The sequence below is a fragment of the Ammospiza nelsoni genome, chromosome 1 (assembly GCF_027579445.1).
Source record: "Ammospiza nelsoni isolate bAmmNel1 chromosome 1, bAmmNel1.pri, whole genome shotgun sequence".
Lineage (NCBI taxonomy): Eukaryota > Metazoa > Chordata > Aves > Passeriformes > Passerellidae > Ammospiza > Ammospiza nelsoni.
The window spans coordinates 138,452,180-138,468,065 of record NC_080633.1 but is presented as its reverse complement, the minus strand read 5'-3'; the positions used below and the strand labels follow the sequence as shown (position 1 = coordinate 138,468,065).

Sequence of the window (15,886 nt, the reverse complement as noted above, 5' to 3'; positions counted from 1 at the left end):
GTTCTTTACACTCAGCCAGAGCATGCATGATAATAGTGTGCACCATGAAAGTTTACTACAAATGCTAGAGAAGATATTATTGAAAATAGTCCTGCTAGGGATTCATCAAATGTTACTGAATTTACTCTCACTGATAAAAATGTAAGTCAACTCATAAAGCTACGATATAAATTATACTAAAAATGCATTAAAAACATGAAAGGATAACCTGGCTGCATCGCGTTTGATGCCCAAAGAAGTCTCAGATCTGTGAAGTTGTCATTTACATTCTTTTCCTTTATTAACAGTGCTATAAAAAAAAAAAAAAACCATGCTCTCACAGGCAAAGACTGCTCAGTGTTATTTGGAGTCTGTTTTAGAGGATCACAGGCAATACATGTAAACTTAAAAGCTGATGCAACTTTGCCCTTTACTTACTTTGTTGTGACTACGTATATGCAAAGTTTAAAACAGACAAAGTTATTATACGCAACCAAAAAAAAAAAAAAAGCGATAATCAGACAGAACAGGGTGGATTAGGAACTGACTGTTTTCTCATGTCTAATCTCCCTTGATTTTAAAAAGGTGAAGCAGACTTCTGTTGTCACAGTCTGAGGATAAACTAGTATACAGGCACTGATGCACTACTGAACTTCAGAATCACTGATTCTTTGCGGCAAACCTCAGGCAGGTATACATTATTCAAGAGGAAAAAAGAAAAATACTTTTTTTTCCCATTACAGAGAAAGGTTCCACTTGTTTGGTTTGACCATATTATTAACAGACTTTCATTCAGTGGTTCAAATAGAAAGAAAAAATCTTTCAAAGTGTTGATATCATTTCCAGACAGTCCTGTCAGCATCACAATTTACAGGAAATAGTTGATGTTCTCACACAAACCGTGTGTTTACTCATACACCCAGAGTACTTAAAAAAAAAAAAAAAACAACCTTCACTCTTTTGGAGGTTGTTTTTTTAAATGTCACTCTGGTGGAATATCTGAGAGAGCTGTCTAACCTAACACACAGATTGTGAACATGAGGCAAACACAGACTGCAGTTCAGAAGACTACTGTAACTTTTATTCTCATTTTGTCCACGTCAGGAACTGGCTCTTACCACTACTTTCCTTTGCTGCCCCTTGCATTTTTAACTCTGGCAGTCTTCTCTAAATGTTCAACTTTTACTAAAACCAACAGGAAAGTAACATGATGCCACCAACATCCACAGGATTCGGCTGCGCGTAGTTGAAGACAGCCCGAATGACAAAAAAGTTTGATGCTTCCTTGAGAGACTTTACTGAACTCAATTAAATATAACCTGAGACGCATTAAATTATTGTCTCTTTCCATCAGCATTCAAAATGGGCTGTGTAGTGTAAGAGCAGTGAAGGCAGCATGGGCTGAAGAGCAGCTTACATTTTCTTTGCTAGACAATCTTTCCCCCTCGGAAGGGACTTGTCGCCTTGGCTCCCCAAGAGTGCTGGGATGACCCGGCTCCTGCTCTGCCAGGCAAGGTGCTCGCACTGGCGGAGAAGAAGCGATGGAGGGAAGACGTCTCTCCAGCTTATCACTTAGTCAGCTTAGCTCAGTCAGGGCACTGGAGAAGTTTGCCATTTGCAGATAGAAAACACAACCGGTCGTGGAAAAAAAAAAGATAAAGGAGACTAGCGGGCCCCACTAGAACCCGCGTAGGAGTGCCGGGGTGTCTGAGCTCCGTGATTTGCCGCAGGGAGGCAGATAAACAAAGCTCCCGAAATGTCAAGCCCCCTCGGGGAGCCTCTCGTGTCCCAGGGCAGCGCGCAGCGGCCGCAGTCCCGGGCCAGACCCTGCGCTGCCCCGGAGCCACGATCGCCCACCCGGCCCCGGCCGCGGAGCGCCCACCGCAGCGCAGCCCTGCAGCCCCGGCCTCGCCTCCATTCATTGCTCCCTTCGAAAGCCACACGCGGGTGGCTGCAGAGGGGGCAGCCCCCGCCGCAGCCCCCGGGCCGGGGGCGGGGAGGTGAGACGCTCCACGAAGTTTTGGCAGGCAGGGAGAGCGGGGCGCGGGGACGCAGTGCTGGCAGTGGGGCTTCGCCTTTAAGAGGGAAAAGTTTTACGTCTCTGTGTCTCTGATTTAAAAAAAAAAAAAAAAAAAAAAAAAAAAAAAACACTAAACAAAAAAAAAATCACCACCACCACTATGTCGCCTGCTACCCCGGTGCGACCGGGAGGGATCCCAAGCCCTTCTCCCGGAGCAGCACCGCTCCGCACTCGGCCTCTCCCGATGTGTCCCAGGGAAAGGAGAGGAAAAATAGGAAGGGAAAATAATTAAAAGGGGAAAAAAACGGAAAAAAAAAAAAAGAAAAAAGTTTTTCCCAAACTTACTACTCTTCATGATGGTGTCTCTGTGCCCCGTTTGTCATGATCCCCATTAAAACTTCCAGCAGCGGCAGGAGCGGCAGGACTGTGCGACTGCAGCCCATCGGATGCGAACCCTCTGTGCTCGTCTTCTACTTCCACCCCCCGCGTCTCCCTTCCCCTCCCCCCGAGCGCCCCGGTGCCGGGGAACCGGCGGCCGCGGAGATAAGGCGCGGAGCGGCGCGGAGGGGAGGGCAGAGCAGAGCCGCACCAGCCCGCGGCCGCCGCCGCTCCCCTCCCCGCCTCCGCGCCGGGGGGCTGCTCCCCCTGCCCGCCGCCGCCGCTGAACTTGACCCTCCCGACTCCAGCGGGGCTACCGCCGTTTTGAAGTCGCCAATTTCCAGCGATCACACATGGCTTTGACCCTCCGGCGGGGGGAATGGGGGGCGCGGGGGTGGGGGGTGATGCACCGAGAGAAGCCTGTGAAATCCGAGCAGCCCCCGTTGCCTGGGATTATGCCCACCCACCCGCCGCTTTTGTTGTTGTTGTTTTTATTTTTTTTGGGGGGGGGGTATTTGGGGGGGGGGGGGTGCACCCCGCTGCCCCCCCGGGCACACGCCACGCTGCCGTGGGCGCCGCGCCCCCGCCCCGCGCGCGCCCCCCCCGCGGCCGCCGCCGCCGCGCCGCCCCCGCCCGGCCCGCCGGCCGCGGCGCCCTCCCCGCCGCCCCCGCCCGCGCCCCCCCGCGCTTACCTGTTGATTAACCGGCAGCAACAGCCCCGGCAGCCTGGAAGATGGTGGAGCCGCGGCGCGAGCCATGAACCGTCTCCTGCTGCCGGCGGAGTTGGACGCGGATTATGTGGCGGTGGCCGGGGAGTGGGGGGGGCGGGGGGCCGCGGCGCCGCTGCCTCCCCCCTCGGCCCCGCTCGGCGGGGAGGGGGCGACGGGCCCGCCGGCGGGCGGTGCGGCGCGGGGGCGGGGGCGCGGCGGGCCGGGGGGCGAGGGCCGGGGCACGGCGCGGCGGCCCCGCCGGCAGCGAGGCGGCGGCCTGGGAGCGCGGGGCGGCCGGCGCGTTATCGGGACTGTTATCGCTTGTCAGGACCTCCGTCTCCCCGCATTACGTCAGTTTCAAGACACCAACACTATTAATATCAAAGGAGCCTTCGCGGAGGAAAGCGCCACCCCAGACGGAGCGCCCTTAAAGAGACAGTGCAGGCGGCCCCGCCGCGCGGCCCGCGCCGCCCCCCGCCGCCGCCTCCGCCCGCCGCCGGGCCACGGCCACGGGCAGCGCGGGCCGGGCCCGCCGAGCCGGGCGAGCTGAGGGGGCGCGTCGCCCCGCGGCCGCGGGGACTTGCGCCGAGTTGGAGCAGGGATAGCCGCAGGCCACAGGCGCGCCCCCAGCGCGGCCCGCGGCAGGCGGCTGTGCCCGCGGCTGTCACTGGGACCCGCGGCTGCCCTGCGGGATTGGAAACGGTGGCGGTGGGGATAAAAGGCGCGACCCACGCGCGCCGGTAGCTGCCGCCCTCGGGAGACCCCAGCCCTGCAGAGTCGGTGTCACCTCTCTGCCTGCCCCGTGCCCCCCGTTTGTGTGCGGGTGCTGAGGCGGGTGGGCAGGCAGTTCCCAGGCTGAGCGATGAACAGTCCCGTTACCGCCCGCAGGTCGGTACCGGTCGCAGGTCAGCCTCGAGCCGATCCGAAAAAAACCTCACAAGTTTTCCTCCTCGTGCAGAACTTTTTCAATTCGAAATACTCTTATATCCCCCATACTACGAACTGCCAGAAGTCTGCATGTCAGTGTAAAAACTGTCTCCAAGGAGAACCGGTACATAAAAGGTTCCTATGAAAGGGTTTTAAAATCCCAAATATAGTAGGCGTTAAAAACTATGTAAACATTTGTTGGGCATTTGGACACAATTTTTCTGCAGTTAGGTGACTTTATATGGCGCGCTTTTCCTCCCATGCAAGTTGTTTTAAGCTGATTTTGCGTTCAAATAGATGCATTCTGCTTGCTTGCAACTACTAACATTATTCAAGGAAGAAGCTGGAAAAGAGCTAAATTATTACAGTTGGAGAGTTGAAGCTGCTTCCCCCCAAATATTTGAAATTGCATAACTTTTTCCTTCCAATTTTACTCTCTAACACCGGTAAAGTGTAAAGCATAAAACCTTCAGAGATACATGGTGACGCAAATGAAACCCTATTGTAAAACTTATGGCATTCTCAGCCCTCGCTCCAAACTTAAATATTCTTCATACATGTTTAATATAATCCACTGGCAGATTTGTAAAGTAATTGCTTGTGTAAATCACACAGGAACACATTTCTCCCTCAAGTTCTTTTGTAGGATTGTCTGATAAAGCACTTTATGAATAGAAAAGCAGTAATTCACATACAAGAGGTGAACTTGTCATGTTGAAAATGGAAGTTTGCATGATTTGAAGGCAGACACAGTAGGATCCCCGGCACAGGGAAAGGGGAACTCACTGATTACGTGTGGTATTCCCTCTGTACCCATCCACAGAAAATGAGTTTGGAGCTGCAGAGGCATACATTGAATAGGAGGGAAAGTAATCCCAAAATTTAAAGTTTGTTACCAAGTATGCCTCGATACTTAAGTACCTCATGCTTGGTAGCCCCTCACTCATATGTGCACAGACAGCCTTTCCTGACTTCATAAATTTACTTTTTCACAAGCTGCAAATGCCATGGCTGAACCACAGCCAAAGAGACAAGCCCCTTCCACAAACTTTAGTGAATACAGAACTCTGAAAAGCAAGTATTTTTGTCATATCAATTCAAACATGTTTTTCTCAACAGTTTTCATTTTTTTATTTTTACTGAGCATGTTGGCCTCAAATGACTGTTCACTTGGCATATATCTTGCATAGGAAGGGTTAAAATAGGCAGGTTACTTGGCTAAGCATCTTACAAGCAGGGCTTGAGTGGAAAATATTTAAAGAAGAGTTATTTCCCTATACTTCTCTGCTCTGGTGAGACTTATTAATGTCTTTTTATTTTAAACCAGAAAATTATGCCCCCCGCACCTTAAATCCCAGCAAGTTCTTATGTGTGGCTGTAGCTTTCCTAAATTTTATTCCCATTATGACAGACAAACTGTGAAGATCAATAACAGCAGAAACACAGATTTCAACGTGTGTAAAGTGCGATAACAAAGACACCATTTTCCACCTGTGGAGCAGAATTATAGAGATGTGTTTTTAAAGGACATAAGTATCTCTGTGCATGCACTTTTAAACTGGAACCGCAAAGCCATTCATAAACAAAGATGAGAAGGACACAACATGTCTTCATAGTTTCAAGTAGATAACTCTAATGAAATACTCTATCTCTCAGAAAAAGTTTGTTACCGTATCTTTATTAGAAATGCTTTCATGATACATTCTGCATTTCAAGTTAAAATAAAGCAGATCATGAAGATGTCAATATGAATCTGTTTATATTCACCACAAATAACTGTAGAGAACTTAACAAAGGCAAAAAATATTTTTATATACTTTTTTCAGGCAAATTATTTATTTATGAAATAATTTACAAAGAAAATTTTTACCTTATGGCTTAGATACATTGCATATGCTTATGATTGACACAATATGTTCAGGCTCAAAGGCCCATATAGACTTGCCCCTGCTTTTTTGCCTTTTTTTTTTTTAGATTTTATTCCTAGCAGGAATATTTCAAAAAGGCCAACTAATTCATGAAGTCATACAATAATTGTTTGACAGTTGTTTCCAATATAGGAAAATAAGTTATGTATATTGTTTTCATTCAAATATTTGTTGATTTGTTGTTAGAATGCTTTGACATTGACATGCCACAAATTGCATTAGGAGAAATATTGTAGATTTGTTTTCATTTATTATCTTCTCCTGTCAAACTTTTCCAAAACCACTTAAAAGAATTTTTATTTCATTTTGTTCAAAACTTGTAGTCTGCATGAAAGTAGGTTGTTTTTGAAAAAAACAAGTTCTGCTTTCTCTAATCGATAAGAGCTGAGGAAATGAAGGAAAAGCAGCAAAGCGAGAAGATGCACAAAGTGCTGCTTTCACTGAGAGGCATGAACAAAGTAACTTCTAAATAATCCTCCGGGTTTTTTTACAGTCAGGCACATTCTCCATTGAGGGAGAGTACAGAGGCCAGTCACAGTTGCTTCTTGAAGGAAAACAGTATAACAGTCATTGTTTATCAAGATGACATAACATGCCATTTTTGCCTTTATTGTTTAATGCAGTTTCTCTTGTAGTTTACTCAGCGTAGATACAAAGAGGGATTAACAGTAAAGCATAAACATACTTGTTTTACAATTTCAGCCTTTTAGTGCACAACTTACTGAAAGTACTAGGGCCTATAATCACAATGATTTTACCTGATGGAACATGCATTTCAGAAATATAATCCAACTGTTTACCCTAACACGTCATAAATTGCAATTCCTTAAAAAACCTCAGAGATTGACATCTGTTGCTCTTAAATGCCTGCTGCTTTAGCACACATCATCAAGAAAGTATTTCTGTATTATTCTCCCTCTGATTGGTAGTATATTACTTGAATTCTAAAGACAGTTCTCTTTACTGTCTTCAGTAATGAACATTTTGAGAAGCACTTAGTTACGTGTCTGAGGCACTCCGGTATGAGATTCTTGGGACCATAGACACGGCAACTTGCAGAATTTCTGCAGACCCACGCCTTTTCTTTGCATAACTTTTGTCACATGAAATCGTCGGGAAACTTTTGTTCCCTGTCATACACCCTGCACAGAGTCAAGTTTTTAAACTTCAAATTGTGTGCCAAAGGCTAAAAACTACCACTGATTTTCAAAGAAATGGGACTGGGGACTCTAACGATGTGGTTGAAACGTCTCTGAAAAGAGATTATGTGTTGTGATAGACAGGGCAGCGCTGAGAACAGCCAATGAAACAGCATGCAACTGAAGAGCTAATACCATGGCATCATCCCAGATTCAACAGATGTTTTCTAGGGGGATTGGATATCTGGTAATGGGAAATGGAACCTTTCTTTTCTATGTCACTGGGTTTAACACAGGCCAGTAGCAATGGAAAGTCAATAATAAGCGATGCTTGTTTGGTAGCTCTCTCCACTGCGGGGTAGAAGAACGTCCCCCTGACTGCAGCACACCGTGGCTGGCTGGTACTTCCCCGCAGCCCGGTGGCACTGCTGCCAAAAGGGCCTTGCACAGCACTGCCTAGAAACCCTTTTCCCTGGGAGCAGCCTCCCGGGGAGGGATGGGGAACACCGACCAGGCACAGACTGCTCCTGCTAATGGTGTGTCTGCAGATAGTTAAATAACTCTGGCAGCTGCAAAAGATAATTTATCACTTTACACTATCATAAAATCTACTAGAAAATTAAAAATGCTATAACACCAGACTCCCTAAAATCATTTACATGCAGGAATCCACATAATTGTATAGATTTTGATCTTAAAAATGCTATGTAAAAGGCATTCATCCAAAGCTCTGAAAAGCCTCACATGCACATACACATTCATATGAAGTAATACATAATGAGTGTCTCCTAACAAATATCAATAAAAGAAGTGGCAACATTTCTTCCTGCATCTCAACTGCAAGATCAGCAAATCAAAACAACCTGAGCCCCCTGTCTTGTCATCACCCGCTGCCAGACAGAGCCACTACCTTTCCCTCCCTCAATTCCATATTTATCCTGCCTCCAGCATTTCCAGCATTTCTGGGAAGGTTAATCTAGATTGGTTAAAAGTCTGCTGAAGTAAAAAAAAAAAAGCTATAAGTGAGTTTAGCAGTTTTTACATTAGGTCCTATGTGCAAGTATTTTTCAATCTTACTCCTAAGGTTTGTTGCTATATAATTGCAGTGTTCTGAACATAATAATGGTAAAATTCTCTACAGTGTCTCCTAATATAAAGCAACAGTTCTGTACAATTGAAGTGTTTGGCTTAAAAGGAATTTTCTTTCACATGATTTCTTGTAAATACTTTTTTCTTTTCCATTTGTGACTTCTAACCATGTTCAAATCTTTATTTTAATGTGACAGACTAAAAACAACATGCTTTTATTGAAAAAAAAGATTTATTCACATTTCTACTGATGCAAGGTCTCAGATTTAGTTTAGGGAAAGAAAATATCTTGCAAATATGTATATTTCACTTTGTAAAAAAGTGCACTTTCCATTCCATTATGAACCTCAAATTCATAGCCACAATTATATGGCCCAGGAGGTAAAGTAGTAGCACTTGGAAGTCTCAGACACACAGTGCATTGGTAAAATTACCAAGATGGTGTCACTATTTTCCAATTACAAATGGAGGGAAAGTCACTTCAGGTAAACATGGCGATGTAACAAGTGGTCTTTAGCGATCTCTCTCTGTTTCCTGTGAAACCTCTAAGCACACACAAGAACCCACCAATAACTACATTCAACCAGACTAATTTATCAAACTTTCAGAGTGCTCAGTCCTTTGTGTAAGGAAGGGCTTGACCTTAATCTGGCCTTACCCTCTGTATCATGAGCCAGTCCATCTTGCAAAGATCTGATTAACCACTAGGGGATTTTTATAGCAAAAAGGAAGAAAGATCAGCAAGTTCACAGACTCATAGAATGTGAGGCTGGAAGGGACCTCTCGAGGTCATCGGTCTGATCCCCCTGATCAAGAAGGGCCAGCTACAGCCAGTTGCCCAGGATCCAGTTCCTCCTTTTGGAGATTTCACTATTCTTCCCCAGTCTGTATGACTGCTATAACTTGTTCCTGGTCTGAGACAACTCAAAGGAGCTTTCTGATCTGAGTGAGAAGTGCACCCTGACCTGCTTTCTGTCTGACCTCTGCATAAGAATTAATATCCATCCACAAGTCTTTTAATGGTTAGTCTTTGGAAACAGGTAACCTGACAAGAATGCTACCTTGATTAACACTAAGGCTTGTTGACACCAAGATTAATATATACCACATCCTCTAGTTGTGAAATGGTAGTGCCAGTGCCTTTGTCGAAAAACATGAAACAACAGTAGGCATCCTTTAAACTTATTCAGGAGTTTGCTTCATTTTCCTCAGTGGTTATCAGTGTTGAAAGAGTTTTCCTGTGGAAAGTCATTCCTTTAGGGTAGAGCACAACCTACACAGGCAGCAGCAGGCTTAGCTCACTTGGTTCAGCTCTCTCACATAGAAACCTCATTTCTGTTCATACCTCTCACTCTTCAGGAGCTGGATCATGTGCCTGTATGCAAGGTTTTACTAAGCACAGCATGAATCAGGCAAAAATAATGCTGGTGGATCAGCATTCGTTTACACTTGGGATCTTGATGTGGTGAAGTGCAGATCATGACCCAGAAAACATGTGCGTCCTTGTCTACTTCAATGCCTGGAAAACTGATCCCACAGAGGGCAAAAAAAGTAGTCTTTACAACTTCATTTTTTTTTCTCCTTCCTGACTCCACTGCTTTTAGTTCCTTTCATTGCTCACATAAAACAGACAGTTACCCTATGACATACTAAAATATTTATGTGCTAAAACTTCCTTTTTAACAATGGCCAGAGATACCCTTAATAAGCTGGTGAAAAACTTGGGTAGTTTGTGCAATTTTCCTGTATATGGTTTTGTATTTTTTTTTCCAGTCAGTGTATGCATCAATGGAATTAAAAAAAATTTAAAAAAAAAAAAAAACAAGCCAAAACAAAAATCCTCTCAAACCAAGTAACTCATCTCTGACCAATCCCTTCTCTCTTAGTTCTTTACCATTGCAAAACACACTGATATTATTGACATTAACATACTAATTGAAATAAGGATCATTAGCTATTTTTAAATAAAGGAAATAAAGCTATGCACTACATTATGACTAATATATGAAAGAGTCACTCATAAATAGAACATTTGTGATTAATAGCTTTATATTTGTGGGAAGAGGCATCCTTTTGAAATACTGATGCATATGATATGGGCAGAAATCAATCTGCACTATTTAAGAACTACAGCCATAAAAACAAATACAGAGAATTTGAAAGTTATATCTAAGAAAGAGCTATGTGACCTTAATGAGCCCTTAGCCACAGAAGCCAGAATGGCACATCGGAAGCATCCCTGGAGGTAATCATACTGGTCTGGAGCCCTGTTTTTCCTTGCCAGGAGATAGACAGCCCAAGTAGCAATCCAGAGATACAGCGAGTAAGCTGCACACTGTGATATGAATTCAGATGAGTAAATTTATTGCACTGAAAAATTAACTCTTTTTGAGGAATGCAGGTGATATAATACACAGAGTGAATCCAGACCAGCAGTGGGGTGTGCATTTTCAAGAACAGACACAGAGAAGAGAGAGTGACACTTCGGAAAGTCTAGAAAAGACACCGATTTGGGAATTTTGCACATCACTGTTTGATTTGAGTTTCACGTGCTTTTCTGAGGGTGTAAATCAAAAGAAGGGACCCAAATATGAAAATAGAAATACTGACTTAAAACAAGCTACGAAGTACAGCTTTTATGGAGATGTGTGTACCTAGGCTGCTAATTATGACAAGCAGCCCAGTGAGGCTGTCAGGCAGAGAAAAGTAAACAAAAGGAGTATCAGAGAAAGGAGCACCTCTCCCATAGCAAACTTCATGTATCATTGAGATTCTTGAAGAGAAAAAGAACTCGTAGAAGGACAAAGTCTTTTTTCCCTTCCCTTCATAGTGCCATTCTTGTAGATATGCAAGTGTTAGAAGAAAAAAAGCCTACTTGGTAAGGGCTCATGCATAGCAAATTTGTTTTCCCCTTTCCCCATCAACTGTAATTACAGCCATTCAGACAAAGCTGGTTTTCCCAGTAGGACTGGCTGAAAACGCACTTCATTTACATGGCCTAATTGGGCTTTTTTGGCCAAGGTTGTTCTATGCACTGACACTAGGACTTGGTACTTAACATTGAAAAGTTCATTTTTGTGGTTTGAAGTTAAGGGTTTCATTACTTTGAAGTTAGAAAATCCAGAATGAAGGTGTCTCCTTTAACACTGGTGCTTCAGTGGTGTGTACATGCATAAGAATAATATCAGTAATTATATTGACCTCAAACAGCAAAGAGTCTGCAAATTAAATAGACAGTCATTTTATTTCCTTCTTTCCTTATGAAAAAAATAATTGAGATGTATATGCTGTTGCATAAAATATTGGTTATATGGTCTTGTGGCCTTCAGAAATCAGCACAGTGAACAGCTGATTTATGAAGATCTACTACAGAAACAGTTTAGGAAAAATCAGCTTCTTCTATATTCTACTATTTACATTAAGTAAGATTTGGTTATTTTTATTATTTATTATTTTGTTTGTAACTATCTTGTCTCACTCAGCAAGACACAGTTTATGAATATGTATCTTACAATCTTTTCTAAGCCAAGTGCACAAGGTTTAGTTTCAGGGCCTTCCATATTGTACTTGTCCTCTACAATCGAGAAAGGTTTTGCACAGTCATCAGTGCAAACTCAAGCCATGTCTAGAAAGAAAATTAACATGAATATTTCACCAGGCTTTGGTGTAGACAAGATTCCAGCAGCTGAACCTGTTTTTCCACATATTTAATTGCCACAGTAATTAGAACATAAGGGTTCAAATCCACAAATACATTTGGGTGCCTAATTCTCATTAATTTCAATTGAGTGGTAGCACTTACATCTCTTTATGGATATAGAAGACACAGAAACCTCAAGAATCTTATCTGTTCTAAAATGCCCAGACAAATATTGCTATCAGCTTCTTCAGAGCAGGAGGAGTTTTATTTTAATTTCTGATGAAGGTACATCTTAAGCACAGAAAATTGCATGATAACAATGGAGGCTGTACTTGTCTCTCACCTCCTTTCTACCCATCCAGCCATTTTGAACCGCAGAAGTTCCCAGATCATGGGATGCATTAGGAAACTCAAAAAATAAGGATCTTTCTCTGTTGACTGCTGGAAAATGAAGCTGGCAGTTTATGCTCTTTTATGATCTGATAAAACCTTGTGAAGCTAGTGGGATGAGCATGGCTTTCTACCCCTATTTAATCCCCAGATGTAAAGAGAAACTGTGGTCACACCTCCAGATGTGAATCCCTAAGAATGAAGTTTTTGGACCTGCATTTAACTGTCCAAGTCTGGGATGGTGCAAAAGGCTGGACCCGCTGTGCTGCACTGTTCTGCTCCTCCCAAGTCACATATCCATATCCCTTTGCTCATGCTGTGCCAAAATTCCTGTAACTGCACTGTAAGCCATAAAAGGGAACTGACCCAGTAGAAAATTACCTTGTCTCTTGAATTAATTGCCAGTTGAAAAATACAGGGACAGGGACAGGGAAAAGGGTTCTTTCTTTTTAGGGACTTTGCCAGGAAGCAACAGCTGACCTTTGGAGGCATGTCTCCAGAGCCACCTGTGTGGGCAGTAGGGAGAGTGATGACTACCATTAGCTGCCATTGGAAGGAGTTTCTCTCTTTTCATCCCTAACTACTGAAGCCCAGCCTCTCAGTTTAAGCAACTGGGTTTGTTACTTGTGTGATATGAATACACACCCAGAGTTACATGATTAATCACAGTCTCCCCACCTTTCTTTTTTAAACTTCAGTCTGAGCTTTGCCTACATATGTCTTGTAACCATGATACTTGCTAAATAAATGTTAGGGAAAGTGTGTCTTCAGAAAACAGAGCTTAAAACCATAAGAAACCATTACAAGCTTTGTTTTGTCTTTCTGCATAATTCTGGCCACAGAACACTCGGTACTGGCTGTGCCAGGCTATAACTGCTGTGTGAAGATAGTATATCTTTCTGAAGATGTCTGTCTTGATTTAAACACTTCCAATGTTGAAGGATTCACTGCACTCCTAGGTAAGTTGTTCCAGTGTTTAAATACCATCACTCTTTAAAATGTCCCCGACCTGATTTAGTATATCTTCAGCTTCCAGTTCTACTTTGTTGTGTTTTATTTTATTTTGCTTTATTCCATTTAGTTTATTGACCTATATTATTCAAATGAGACGCTCTCCTCTATGAATGGACTTATAGTCTATAGTTTCCTTCTTTCCCTTAAAGCAAGCAAATGAAGTTTCCTTCATGCCTTGTCCTGTATAATTTTAGTATATTTTTCTATGTCCTTCATCATTTATTAAAATACTTTTTGAAGTACAGACACTACACCTGGTCAAAGGTTAGACTTACTCTGTTCACTTTCAAACATTAGTGCTTTTCTTACTTCATGTCCACTCTTAGTGCAAATACTTCATTAGTATTTGAGATTCACATATAACTAATATAAACACAAAATATTTGTCCCAGCAAGACCCAGATATTGACTTTTTTTTTAATTTAAGTTTATTTGTCAATACGCAATGTTTCAAAATTATTTTTCACTCTTTGTAGAAAACTGTTTTCTGCTTTAGGATTTTTTTTCCTTTTTTTCTTTGAAAAATTATTTGAAAATTACTAAAATAAGCACAGCATACTTCATTTTCAGACTTCTCATGGCAAGAGCCACGCTAGTATAATTTACTAGAGGCCCTAAAAATAAAAGATTTATTTCTGAATGGTAAGAAAGAATCAGTCATTAGTTGTAGTTTCTGTCACAAGCCTGGGCAGCAATATCACTAAATAGTACAGAGTCACTTTTTTTTACACTGACTAATATTACTTGGGCATTAATAAGAAAATTCTGCCTGTTGAGAGATGAAGTTATAATCTTTCAAATGAAACCAAGCTAATAACTATTCCCCTGACAAGACAAATCTGCAGGCACTAACTAAGTTAGTGGTTATTATGCTTCACACTTAATCTTGAATATGATAGATAGAGAGTGGAACTCAGGGCAATATTGAACAGCAGAAGAAACCATTCCTCTAATGTGATAACTAACTTGTGACAATGCCTTTAACATCTTTCTTTGCATTCAAAACAAAGCAAGTTGAAGTAATGTAGTCCTTTTGAAAGGGCTAAATGTAAGATTTGCACAGCTTTTGTCATGATGAGAACTTCTAAGCCCAGACACCTGCATCAAGCAGGTTCCCAGGGGGAACCCTAGTGAGGAAGAAGGAAGTCAGCCAGTGCATCACCTTGCTGCAGCAAGAGCAGGTCTGCAGCAGCTTGGGGCACTCACAGGGATGATCCCTGTTTGGTGGAGACATCACCTATTCCTGTCACACAAGGATATGAGGTGCTTCACAGACAGAGCATCTGTCTGTGCACCAGTGTCAGCAGATTGCCATCTTGTTTTGTGCTGGTGGTCAGTGTTTGTGGATCACCACTCTGCTAGAGGCCCAAGACAGCTGTCCAAGCTGCCAGGAGGACAGCAACCCAGCCCCTCCCACTGCTTATAGACCAGCTCCTGATTTCCAACAGAAATGTGCCACAGCATGAAACTTCTGCTGTGGGTGGCACAAAACCCACAAGCATGTCTCTGTGCCACAAGGTTTCATCCCTAGCCTGTGCCATCCCTACAGCAGCTGTAAGCCAGTCTCAGATCTATGCTCAACAACAGGGGTTTGTATGGTTGCTGACTGAATGCATGTTTTTAGTTCTTGGTGGTTTTCTAGAGAGTATAGAAGTTAGTTTTGTTCCAATTTGAAAGCAGATCAAAGATACTCAGTATCTCCATTTCTCTTGAGGATGAGGTTCCTGGAATGGCTGACCATTGGGGAGGTACACTGCCGTGGAGCACAGCAGCCAAAAAGGTGTTTGTGCACACAGACGTGAATGGAGAGCAGATCACAAAGGACAATGTGGATAATAACAGACACAGATGCCTGGTCATTGAAGAGGGTGACATGATGGCACAGTGGCACCTTCAGTGGCACCTTTCCATCCTTTTGTGCTTTTATTTGTTTGTCTGGGCAAATGTCTTAAGAAATTTTTTTAAAAAAAGAGTTGTTTAATGTCAAATATAAATTGTGACTTATTTTAAACAATGTGTGTGTTTTAACCAGCTCTTTGACATTAAAAAGCATATTTTGTCTCACAACCTGCTTAAAGCAAAACAGAAAGCTAAGCTACAGCTCCTTACAAACAATGAAAGCAATAAATACTGTAAATTACTGTTTTATGTGAGACAATATACTAATGTTAACTGAAGAAATGGAATTAGAAAACAAACTCCCTCTGGGAACAATTCTCACACCCCTGTTTTAGAAGGAAGCAGAGTTTACTCATAAATAATTTAATGCATTTACTCCTGCTAGACTGGACTGACAGGTCTTCCATATACTAAAGCTTTGCTTCTCTGATAATTGCAAACTTTTTGAACTGAGAAAGTTGTCAACTGCAAAGGTCTGTACGGTCACTGTAGGACTATCTAGGAACATAAAGATGTGCTCTGTAAGACAGTATTACTGAATTTAACCATCATGCCATTCACCATTTAATAATAATATTCTTTCAGACCTACTTCTGTTTATGAGCATGTAAATAATATCTTCTTCAGAGTAATACAACAATTCCTCCACAACTTTAACAGTTGCCTACATGAATAAGCAGTAGAAAGGAAAAGACACATTATTACTTGGGCTTGTTTAATGCAGTACAGCCACTAGAATAAAAAAGAAAACAAGGCAGCTGAGTCTGTAAGCA

The 15,886-nt window shown here is 42.9% G+C and overlaps 1 protein-coding gene across 1 annotated transcript in view; it reads right to left on the bottom strand.

Annotated features, from left to right (window-relative positions):
* The window catches only part of TRPS1 (transcriptional repressor GATA binding 1), a 211,106-nt gene extending 207,957 nt beyond the window's left edge, over nucleotides 1–3,149 (bottom strand). Inside the window, exon 1 of the mRNA XM_059474944.1 lies at nucleotides 3,070–3,149. The gene's annotated coding sequence lies outside the window, so the exon portion shown is untranslated. The remainder of the gene's footprint in view (nucleotides 1–3,069) is intronic.
* Between the last annotated feature and the right edge of the window lie 12,737 nt (nucleotides 3,150–15,886).